General features: G+C 38.6%; 1 pseudogene; it reads right to left on the bottom strand.

Moving 5' to 3' along the window:
• Positions 1–2,556: 2,556 nt before the first annotated feature.
• LOC100895173 (hyaluronidase-2 pseudogene) lies at positions 2,557–11,474 on the bottom strand (annotated as a pseudogene).
• Between the last annotated feature and the right edge of the window lie 1,505 nt (positions 11,475–12,979).

Here is a 12,979-nt window from a genome sequence, read left to right as displayed (position 1 = left end):
CCTTATGTATAAGGAAGGACAAAAGAAAACAATACATAAACTTACTTAGCTCCTAAATCAAAGTATTTGTGAACCTGAGAGCACTAGTCTTGATGAAAAATGATGGAAATTCAAAATTCCAATTGGCTGTATCTACTTAAGATTTTAGAACATCAAAAGATCTTGCAAAAAATCTCACAGGCCCTCAAAAATATATTGCTTCCTAGGTAAGTCTCAAATACTCAGAAGCCTGATTTTTGTCCATGAAATAAATGACTGTATTAGTACATTCTCATAGTGCTATAAAAAACTGCCCAAGACTGGGTAGTTTATAAAGGAAAGGGGTTTAATTGACTCACAATTCTGCAGGGCTGGAGAGGCCTCAGGGAGCTTACAATCATGGCAGAAGGGGAAGCAAACATGTTCTTCATCATGTGGTGGTAGGAAGAAGTGCTGAGCAAAAGGGGAAAAGCCCCTTAAAATACTGTCAAATCTCATGGAAACTCACATACTATTATGAGAACAGCAGGGAGGTAACTGCCCCCATGATTCATTTGCCTCCCATTGGTTCTCTTTCACAATATGCAGAGATTATGAAATCATAGTTCAAGATAAGATTTGGGTGAGGACACAGACAAACCATATCAATGACAATAGGTTCTTCTCTCAGGAGAATACTCATGCTTTTCAATATCATATACAGTAGACTAATGTATATGTTCACAATCCCAAGTTACTAATTTACATACATATCTCTCATAACACTCATAATATTGACACGCAAGCGACAATGCAATTTTCTCTATAATCAATGTCATTATTATACAAAACAGTTACTAAAAAAGAGAATTTTTTTTTGCATAAAAAGATTAGTCTCACTGTAGGTAAACCTATTTAGAATTAGACCAAATTTTAGAATCAAGTTTGCCTGTAGCCAGCTCATAATATGAATTCTCTGTCAAAAGGTCTGCAAATGGTGTGAAATTGCTTTCAATCCATTGGGAGAGGCCATTGCTAATCTATCTATGGAAATTTCTTTTAAAAAAATATTTTTTATTTCAGTTGGTCTTTGGAGAAAGGTAGTGTTTGGTTGCATAAGTTCTTTTGCGGTGATTTCTGAGATTTTGGTGCATCCATCACCTAAGCAGTGTATACTGTATCCAGTGTATAGTCTTTATCCCTCACTCACTGCTGTTTCCCTTGAGTCCCCAAAGTTCACTGTATCCTTCTTATGCCTTTGCATCTTCATAGCTTAGTGCCCAGTTATGAGTGAGAACATACAATATTTGGTTTCCCATTCCTGAGTTACTTCAATTAGAATAACACTCTCCACTTTCATCCAGGTTGCTGTGAATGCCATTATTTCATTCCTTTTTATGGTTGAGTAGTATTCCAGGGTGTGTGTAAATATCACATTTTACTTATCCACTTGTTGATTGATAGGCATTTGGGCTGGTTCCATATATTTCCCATTGCAAATTGTGCTGCTATAAACAGGCATGTGCAAGTATCTTTTTCATATAACTTTTTTTCCTCTGAGTAGATACTTAGTAATTGGATTGCTGGATCAAATGGTAGATCTACTTTAAGTTCTTTAAGGAATCTCCACACTGCTCTCCATAGTTGTTGTACTAGTTTATGTTCTCACCAACAATGGAAAATTATTCCCTTTTCACCACATCCATGCCAAAATCTATTACGTTTTTTATTATGGACATTCTTTCAGGAGTTAGATGGTATCACATTGCGGTTTTGATTTGCATTTCCTGATAATTAGTGACGTTGAATATTTTTCTGTATGCTTGTTGGCCATTAGTATATACTCTTTTGATAATTGTCTATTTAAGTCCTTAGCCCACTTTTTGATGGGATTGTTTATTTTATTTTCTGGATGATTTGTTTGCGTTCTTTGTAGATTCTGGATATTAGTCCTTTGTCAGATTATGAAGGATTTCTTGCACTTTGTGAGTTGTCTATTAATTCTGCTGATTATTTCTTTTGTGATGCAGAAGCTTTTTAGATTAATTAAGTTGCATCTATCTATCTTTGTTTTTGTTGCATTTGTTTTTGGGTTCTTGGTCTTGAAAGCTTTACCTAAGTCAATGCCTAGAAGGTTTTTCCTGTGTTATCTTTTAGAATTTTTATGGCTTTAGATCTTTGAGTCATATTGAGTTGATTTTTATATAAGGTGAGAGATGAGGATCTAGTATCATCCTTCTACAATGGCTTGCCAATTATCCCTACACCATAGGTTGGAGAAGGTGTCCTCTCAGATAAACCAACCACTTCCTCCACCTGGTGGTCTTTCTCTACCTGCTCTGCTTTCCAAAGACAAAGAACATAATCTCTTGGGAGCTCTATAGCCCTACCCACAGCCTGATCCTCCCTATACAACTGCAGCTGATGCACTCTTGAAAACACCACCTCCTGGCTAGAGGCCAAGGAACACAAAACCGATGCACTAAACAAAAATGCAACTAAGGACCCTCAGAGTCCACTTCACTCCCCTGATACCTTCACTGGCACAGGTGCTAGTATCCATGGCTGAAAGACCTGAAGATGCATCACATCACAGAACTATTTGCAGACACTCCCCAGTACCAGCCTGGAGCTATGGCCATGGCACTGAGCCTAGCTACAATATTGGGTGGACCAGGACACATTGACCACTTAGGGGACCAGAATCCCTGTGAGGTAATCCTTGAGGTACTGGCAGGTCTCCATGCTTGTAGTGTACCCTGCGTTGCCCCAGAGGATGACACCAGGTGCACCCAGGGCTGCACTCTCACCAATGGTAGAGATGAGGTCCATCTCACTAAGCCCTCTGAGCCTGCGGCCATAGGTGGGCCATGTGAAGATGTAGACTGTGAGTGCATGGTTGGCATGGTGGGTGTGAGCTACATGTAGGGCCTCCTGAATATGGAAGCTCACCAAGTTGTAGCCATGGGCGGAGGAAGCGAGTGTCTCATCCAGGTAGACAGACAGGAAAAGGGCCATGCTGTTAGCCCACAGCCAGGCCAGCTGGTCGTTGCAGGCCACCTCAACAACAGGGCTGTGGCCTGTGTAGCTCTCCCATGCACATAATCATGATTGTAGCAGTCAGAAAAGGGGTAGAAGCCCCAGAGGTGCCAGGGCTGCCCTGCCTTGACTTAACACAGTGTTTCCAGCATGAACTGCTGTGCTGCACACTCAAACTCATATTGTGCCTGTTTGACTTTGTGGTCTGCTGGCAAGTCAGGGTGATGACTGGCCACCAGCTGGCGTGATGACCAGTGATACACATCTTTGTCCTGACAGTTGCACACCAACACAGGCTGCCAGTCCTCCCAGTCAATAACCACCAGCTCCGCAGGCTCTGGTGTCTGAATGTAGTGCTCCACATGATCCTGCAGCATCTCCAGGTGTGCCCAGAGGCTGCCATTCTGTGACACACCACTATGCACAGATCATCCTGCAGAGTTGAAGCATGTGGATGCAGGCCTAGACAATTGCAATAGAAGATAGTGATATTCTGGTTCACAAAACCTTCAGTAGGTGAGGACTGCACATCAAAGGCATTCAGGTGCAGTGGCACCTTAAGGCATGGACCGCAGTCCTGGGTAGGCATGTTGCATGCCACACAAAGGGGCAGCCTGGGCCTGCCTGCATGCTGGGAGCTGCAGGAGCTTCACTGTGACTAGACCCAGGAAAGCAAAAACTATCACTGTGATTCAGCTCTTAGGAGCCCCCATCCCTAAGAGAAGGGGAGAACATCACATCAGGGGGGCAAAAAAATCTGAACAGTAACCCTGTGTCCCAGATCCTCCCTCTGACATAGTCTACCCAAATAAGAAAGGAGCAGGAAAGCAATTCTGGTAATATGACAAAACATCCTTCTTTAAAACCCTCAAAAGATCACACCAGCTCACCTGCAATGAATCCAAAAAAAAATGAAATCTCTGAATTGCCAGAAAAAAAAATTCAAAAGGTCCATCATTAAGCTAATGAAAGAGGCACCAGAGAAAGATGAAGTCCAACTTAAATAAAAAACATGATACAGGATATTAAAGGAAAAATCTTCAGAGAAATAGATAGCATAAACAAAAAATAGTATAACTTCCGGAAATTAAAGGCACACTTAGAAAAATGCAAAATGCGGGCCGGGCGTGGTGGATCAGCCTGTAATCCCAGCATTTTGGGAGGCTGAGGCGGGCAGATCATGAGGTCAAGAGATTGAGACAATCCTGGCCAACATGGTGAAAACCCATCTCTACTAAAAAATACAAAAATTAGCTGGGCGTGGTGGCGTGCACCTGTAGTCCCAGCTACTCGGGAGGCTGAGGCAGGAGAATTACTTGAACCTGGGAGGCGGAGGTTGCAGTGAGCCAAGATTGTGCCACTGCACTCCAACCTGGCACCTGGCAGTGAGACTCTGTCTCAAAAAAAAAAAAGAAAAGAAAAGCAAAACACACTGAAATTCCCAACAATAGAATTGAACAAGCAGAAAAAGGAATTTCAGAGGTTGAAGACAGGCTTTCAAATTAATGCAATCTATCAAAGAAAAAAAGAAGAATTATAAAAAATAATAAAGCCTCCAAGAAGTTTTGGACTATGCCCAAACCTGAGAATAATTGGTGTTACCAAGGAAGAGAAGAAATCTAAATGTCTGGAAAACATATTTGAGAAAACAATTGAGGAAAATTGCCTTAGTCTTTCCAAAGATTTAGCCATCCAAATACAAAAAGGTCAAAGAACTCCTGGCAAATTCATTGCAAAAGGATTATCACCTAGGCATATAGTCATCAGGTTATCTAAAGTTGAGATGAAGGAAGGAATGTTAAGAGCTTTGAGGCAAAAGTATCAGCTAAGCAAAAATGTATCAGGTTACCAAAAAATCGGCTCACAGCAGATTTCTTAGCAGAAACCCTACAAGCTGAAGGGAGTGGGGTTCTATTTTCCTCCTTAAACGAACAATTATGAGCCAAGAATTTTGTATCCAGTGAAACTAAGCTTCATAAATGAAGGAAAGATACACTCTTTTCCAGACAAACAAATCCTGAGAGAATTTGCCTCTAAAAACCAAGCACTCACTATTGCTGAAAGGAGCTCTAAATCTTGAAACAAATCCTCTAAATTACACTAAAATAGAACCTCATTAAAATACAAATATCACAGGATCTATATAACAGTAACACAGTGAAAAAAGGAAACAAGGTGTTCAGGCAACAAACAGTATAATGAATAGTATAATAGTTCACATTTCAATGCTATCATTAAGTGTAAATGGCCTAAATGTTCAACTTTAAAGATGCGGAATGGCAGAATGGATACAGATTGCACCAACCAAGTTTCTGCTGTCTTCAAGTGGCTTACCTAAACATAAAGACTCACATAAACATAAGGTAAAGGAGTAGAAGAAGATATTCCATGAAAATAGACACCAAAAGTGAGCAGGAGTAGCTATTCTTGTATCACACAAATCAACCTTTAAAGCAAAAGCAGTTTAAAAAGACAAAGATAGACATTATTTAATGACAAAAAGGACTAGTCTAACAGGAAAATATCACAATTCTAAATATACAGCACCTAACACTGGAGCTCGCAAATATATAAAACACTTACTACTAGATCTAAGAAATGAGATAGACAGCAATACAATCATAGTGGGGAACTTCAATACTCCACGATAGGTCCTCCTCTAGATAGGTCATCAAGACAGAACGTCAACAAAGAAACAATGGACTTAAACTATACTCAAGAACAAATGGACTTAACAGATATTTGCAGAACATTCTACCCAATAACTGCAGAATGTACATTCTATTCATCTGCACATGAAACATTGCCTGGACAGACCACATGATAGAGCACAAAGTGAACCCCAGTAAAGTTAAGAAAAGTAAAATTTTATCAAGTACTCTCTCAGACCACAGTGAAATAAAATTGGACATCAACTCCAAAAGGAGCCCTCAGAACCATGCAAATATATGGAAATTAATTAACCTGCTCCTGAATGATATTTGAATCAATAATGAAATCAAGATGAAAATTTAAAAAGTGTTTGGAAAGAACAGCAATAGTGACACAACCTAGGCAAACCTCTGGAATACAGCAAAAGCAGTGCTAAGAGAAAAGTTTATAGCCTTAAATGCCTACATCAAAAAATCTGAAATCTAAGGTCATACCACATAGAACTAGAGAAGCAAGAACAATCGAAACCCAAACCCAGCAGAGAAAATGAAATAACAGATATCAGGGCAGAACTAAATAAAACTGAAACAAACAAAAAATACACAAAAGAGAAATAAAACAAGAAGCTGGTTCTTTGAAAAGATAAAAAAGAAATTGATAGATCATTCACAAGATTAACCAAGAAAAGAAGAGAGAAGATCAAAATAAAATGAAATGGGAGATATTGCTACTGATACCATAGAAATATAAAAGATTATTCAAGGCTACTGTGAACACCTTTATGTGCATAAACTAAAAAATCTAGAGGAGATGGAAATAACTTTTTTTTTCTTTTTTCTTTCCTTTTAATTGTACTTTAGGTTCTGGGGTACACGTGTAGGTCATGCAGGGTTGTTGCTTAGGTGCATACATAAACAGGTGGTTTATCTGGCATTTCTCCCCATGTTATCCCTCCCCACCCTCCCCAACCCCCACTATCCCTCACCTAGCCCCTCCACCAACTGCCTCCAGTGTGTGATGCTCCTCTCCCTGAGTCCACGTGTTTCATTGTTCAACACCTCCCTATGAGTAAGAAATGTGGTGATTCATTTTCTGTTCTTGTGTCAGTTTGCTGAGAATGATAGTTTCCAGATTCATCCTAGTCCCTACAAAGGACACGAACTCATTGTTCTTTATGGCTGCATAGTATTCCATAATGTATATGTACCACATTTTCTTTGTCCAGTCTATTATTGATGGGCATTTGGGTTGGTTCCAAGTCTTTGCTATTGTACACAGTACCACAATGAACTTACATGTGCACATGTCTTTATAATAGAATGATTTATAATCCTTTGGGTATATACCCAGTAATGGGATTGCTGGGTCAAATGGAATTTCTATTTCTAGATTCTTGAGGAATCACCACAATGTCTCCCACAATGGTTGAACTAATTTACACTCCCACCAAAAGTGTAAGAGTGTTCCTATTCCTCCACATCCTCTCCAGCATCTGTTGTCTCCAGATTTTTTAATGATCACTATTCTAACTGGCATGAGATGATACCTCAATGTGGTTTTGATTTGTGTTTCTCTAATGACCAGTGATGATGTGCATTTTTTCATGTTTGTTGGCCTCATATATGTCTTCTTTTGAGAAGTGTCTGTTCATATCCTTCATCCACTTTTGAACGGGTTTTTTAGTTTTTTCCTTGTAAATCTGTTTTAGTTAATTGTAGATTCTGGATATTAGCCCTTTGTCAGATGGGTAGATTACAACATTTTTCCCCATTCTGTTTGTTGCTGATGATTGTTTCTTTTGCTGTACAAAAGCTCTGAAGCTAATTAGATCCCATTTATCTATCTTGGCTTTTGTTGCCATTGCTTTTGGTGTTTTAGTAATTAAGTCCTTGCCTATGCCTATGTCCTGGATGGTTTTGCCTAGGTTTTCTTCTAGTGTTTTTATGGTGTTAGGTTTTATGTTTAAATCTTTGATCTATCTGGAGTTAATTTTAGTGTAAGGTCACAGGAAGGGGTCTGGTTTCTGCTTTCTGCAAATTGCTAGCCAGTTTTCCCAATATCATTTATTAAACATGGAGTCCTTTCCCCATTGCTTGTTTTTGTGAGGTTTGTCAAAGATCAGATGGTTGTAGATGTGTGGTGTTGCTTCTAAGGCCTCTGTTTTGTTCCATTGGTCTATGTCCCTGCTTTGGTACCAGTACTATGCTGTTTTCATTACTGCAGCCTTGTATAGTTTAAAGTCTGGCAGTGAGATTCCTCCGGTTTTGTTCTTTTTGCTTAGGATTGTCTTGGCTATGGGGATTCTCTTTTGGTTCCATATGAAATTTAAAGTGTTTTTTCCAGTCTGTAAAGAAGATCATTGGTAGCTTGATGGGGATAGTATTGAATCCATAAATTACTTTGAGCAATATAGCCATTTTCACAATATTGATTCTTCCAAACCATGAACATGGGATGTCTTCCCATCTCTTTGAGTCCTCTGTTATTTTGCTGAAGAGTGGATTGTAGTTCTCCTTGAAGAGGTCCTTCACATCGTTTGTTAGTTGTATTCCTAGGTATTTTATTCTCTTTGTAGCAATTGTGAATGGGAGTTCGCGCTTGATTTGGCTCTCTGTTTGTCTGTTATTGGTATATAGGAATGCCTGTGATTTCTGCATATTCATTTTGTATCCTGAGATTTTTGCTGAAGTTGCTTATCAGTTTAAGGAGATTTGGGCTGAGATGATGGGGTCTTCTAAATATACAATTATGTTGTCTTCAAATATAGACAATTTGACTTTCTCCTTTCATAATTGAAAATGCTTTATTATTTTTTCTTGCCTGATTCTTTGGCTAAAACTTCCAATACTATATTGAATAGGAGTGGTGAGAGCAGGCATCCTTGTCTAGTGCCTGATTGCAAAGAAAATGCTTCCAGTTTTTGCCCATTCAGTATGATATTGGCTGTGGGATTGTCATAAATAGCTTTTATTATGTTATGATACCTTCCACTGATAGCTAGTTTATTGAGAGTTTTTAGCATGAAGCGCTGTTGGATTTTGTGGAAGGCCTTCTCTGCATCTATTGAGATAATCATGTGGTTTTTATTTTTGATTCTGTTTATGTGATAGACTATATTTATGGACTTGCATATGTTGAACCAGCCTTGCATCTCCAGAATGAATCCTACTTGATTATGATGAAAAAGTTTTTGATGTGCTGTTGCAGACAGTTTGCCAGTATTTTATTAAACATTTTTGTATTGATGTTCGCCATGGATATTGGCCTTAAGTTTCCTTTTTTTGTTGAGTCTCTGCCTGGTATTGGTATCAGGATGATATTGGTCTCATGAAATGATTTGGGAAGGATTCCCTCTTTTTGCATTGTTTGGAATAATTTCGGAAGGAATGGAATCAGCTCCTCTTTGTGTTTCTGGTAGAATTTCACTGTGAACATGTCTGGACCTGGACTTTTTTTGGTTGGTAGGCTATTAATTGCTACCTCAACTTCAGCCCTTGTTATTGGTCTTTTTAGGGTTTCAACTTCTTCCTGGTGTAGTCTTTGTAGAGTGTAGGTGTCTAGGAATTTATGCATTACTTCCAGATTTACTGGGTTTTGTGCATCAGAGAGCTGTTTGTAGTAATCTGTGATGGCAGTTTGCATTTGTGGAATTAGTGGTGATATCCCCTTTATTATTTTTTATTGCAACCATTTGATTCTTCTCTCTTTTATTTTTTATTAGTCTGGTTAGCAGTCTGTCTATTTTGTTGATCTTTTCAAAAAATCAGCTCCTGGATTTATTGATTTTTTTAAGGGTTTTTTTGTGTCTCTATCTTCTTCATTTTGGCTCTGATCTTAGTTATTTCCTACCTTCTGCTAGCTTTTGAGATTTTTTATCTTGCTCTTCTAGCTCTTTCAATTTTGATGATAGGGAATTGATTTTAGGTCTTTCCTTGTTTCTAGTGTGGACATTTATTGCTATAAATTTCCCTCTTGATATTGCTTTAAAGATGTCCCAGAGATTCTGGTAAGTTGTGTCTTCATTCTGACTGGTTTTGAAGAACATCATTATTTCTGTCTTTATTTCATTGTTTATCCAATTGACACTCCAAAGCAAGTTGTTTATTTTCCAAGTAGTTGTGCAGATTTGAGTGAATTTCTTAATCCTGAATTCTAACCTGATTGTGCTGTGGTTTGAGAGACTGTTTGTTATGATTTCCATTCTTTTGCATTTGCTGAAGAGTGATTTGCTTCCAATTATGTTTTCAATTTTAGACTAAGTGTGATATGGTGCTGAGAAGAATGTATATTCTGTGTATTTGGGGTTGAGCATTCTGTATATGTCTCTTAGGTATACTTAGTCCAGTTCTGCATTCAAGTCCTGGATATACTTGTTAATTTTCTGTCTAATTGATCTGTTGAATATTGACAGTGTAGTGTTGAAGTCTCCCACTATTATTGTGTGGGAGTCTAAACCTCCTTTTAGGTCACTAAGAACTTGCTTTATGTATCTGGGTGCTCCTGTGTTGGGTGTGTATATATTCAGAATAGTTAGCTCTTCTTGTTGCATTGACCCTTTTACTATTATGTAATGCCCTTCTTTGTCTCTTTTGATCTTTGCTGGTTTGAAGTCCATTTCACTGGAGACTAGGATTGCAAATCCTGCTTTGTTGTGTTCTCCATTTGCTTGGTAAATCTTCTACTCCTTTATTTTGAGTCCATGTGTCTTTTCACATGAGATGGGTTTCCTGAAATAGCACACTGATAGGTCTTGACTTTTTATCCAGTTTGCCCATCTGTGTCTTTTGATTGGGGCATTTAGGCCATTTGTATTCAGTTATGTGTGAATTTGATCTTGCCATTTTGTGACTGGCTGGTTTTCTTGCCCATTAGTTGACTCAGTTTCTTCATTGCATTTTTGGTTTTTGCCATTTGGTGTACTTTTGCAGTGGCTGGTACTTATTCCTTCCTATATTTAGTGTTTCTTTCAGGAGCTCTTGTAAGGCAGGTCTGGTGGTGACAAAATCTCTCAGTAATTGCTTGTCCATAATGGATTTTATTTCTCCTTCCCTTATGAAGCTTAGTTTGGCTGGATATGAGATTCGGGTTTCAAGTTCTTTTCCTTAAGGATGTTGAATATTGGCCTCCACTCTCTTCTGGCTTGTAGGGTTTCTGCCTATAGATCCTATGTGAATCTGATGGGCTTCCCTTTGTGGATGACCTGATCTTTCTCTCTGGCTGCCCTTAGCAATTTTTCCCTTCATTTCAACCCTGGTGAATCTGATAATTATAAGGCTTGGGGTTACTCTTCTTGAGGAATGTCTTTTTGGAGTTTTCTTATTTCCTGGATTTGAATATTGGACCGCCTTGCTAGGCTGGGGAAGTTCTCCTGGAAAATATCGTGGAGCATGTTTTCCAGCTTGGTTTCATTCTCCCGTCACATTTAGGTACACCAATCAAGCGTAGATTAGGTCTTTTCATGTAATCCCGTATTTCTTGGAGGTTTGTTCACTTCTTTTCACTCTTTTTTCTCTTGTCTTGCCTTCTCTTTTTATTTCATTGAGTTGATCTTCATTCTCTGATGTCCTTTCTTCTGCTTGATCGATTGGGCTATTAAAACTTGTATTTGCTTCACGTAGTTCTTATGCTGTGTTTTTCAGCTCCATGAAGTCATTTATCTTCTTCTTTAAGCTGGTTATTCTAGTTAGCATTTCATCTGACCTTTTTGCAAGGTTTTTGGTTTATTTGCATTGGGTTAGAACATGTTTCTTTAGCTCAGAAAAGTTTGACATTACCCACCTTCTGAAGCTTGTTTCTGTCGATTTGTTGCACTCTTTCTTGGTCATGTTGTGTTCCTGTGTTGGTGTGGAGTTGTGATCCCTTGAAGGAGAAGAGGCGTTCTGGTCTTTGGTGGTTTCATCTTTTTTTTGTGCTGTTTTTTCCCCATCTTCTTGGATTTATCTAGCTCTGATCTCAGGGAGCTGCTTGATGAGGTTGCTTGTTTGCCTGTAGAGGCGTCTACTGGATTTCTAGGGATTCCTTCATGTTGCTAGGCAGGCTTCCTGTGTCTTTTTGGTTTATGCTGGGAGGTTAGTCCCGCCTTTTCCACTGAGCTGGCTGGGCTGCTGGGTTGTCAAGAACATGGTCCCATTGCTACGTAGGCTTCCTGTGTTTTTGTTAAAAACACGAAGCCTAGTCCCATCTCCTTAATGGTGAGTTGTGCCTTTCCTCCACAGATCTGGATCATTCAGGGTTCAGCTCGGACTGAGGCACTGGCTGCATAACCTGCTAGTTAGTGCTTCAGTCCTCTGGGGTTTGTTGGGGAGGGGAGGGACCCACCTGGCTGCACGTGGGTCTCCCGCTTTTGGCTCCCTCTCTCTCCAGTTATGAGGTGCTGCCCAGCTGCCCAGTGTGACTTCCTGATTTCAGCTCCCTCTCTCTGGAAATCACTTTTTTATTCATCCATTGATGATAAATGATCACTAGGTGACTGGTTACACCCCTTTCTGACTTATTTCTTTGTTTGAATGTTAGTATATGCAAACTCAATACAGAACTATTCTGTTTCTGAAATGACTTTGCATATGTCTGCCCTAATTTATTATAGATTCATTTTATATTTTAACTCATGGAAAGCACTCATACTTCTCTTATCTCTAACATTTAAAAAAAATCTCACATATATAAACTGACAATAGAAATAATACCATTGCTTTTCTTAAGTGAAATAACTAAAACTACTTCAACCATACAGTCATGTCTATTATTGAAACTTGTTTCTGTTGACTATTGTTGCTCTTAGAAAGAATCTAATAATAATGTTAAGAACTGCTATTTCAACTTACCTAGTGAATAATAATTTTTTTTCACACCGTTTGCAGTTCATTAAGGACTGACAGGCATCATGCAAATGCATAAATGACTCATTTTGACACTGTAAAAACTGACAATCAGAGAGCAAGCAGTTAAGTTTGTGAGTGAAGCAGTGGTATATAAATGTAGTAATATATAAATTTAAAATGAAATCCAGTCATTTTACAGATGAGGAAACTGAAATTCAAAGAACCGTCTAGCTTTCTAAAGTTACCAAGCATGTAAAAGATTGATAGACCCCTATGCACTTGATAACTAAACTAATTGAATATAATCAGGATGAGAAGGTATAGCCCTAAAAGAAAAATTTGTATGAAAGGCTTAGTATCAAATGACACATTTCATTAGAAACTGCATTATGAAATGATTTTCAAATACATATGTGAAGCATATACAACATAGAGGAATTTTACATCTAGAACATAGTTTTTAAAACTTTATCTGAAAGCATCATTGTCAAACTCATTGTGTCACATTT

Source organism: Callithrix jacchus, chromosome 14, assembly GCF_049354715.1.
Source record: "Callithrix jacchus isolate 240 chromosome 14, calJac240_pri, whole genome shotgun sequence".
Classification (NCBI taxonomy): domain Eukaryota; kingdom Metazoa; phylum Chordata; class Mammalia; order Primates; family Cebidae; genus Callithrix; species Callithrix jacchus.
Note: the sequence above shows the minus strand (reverse complement) of the source record. Positions and strands in the feature narration are given on the sequence as shown.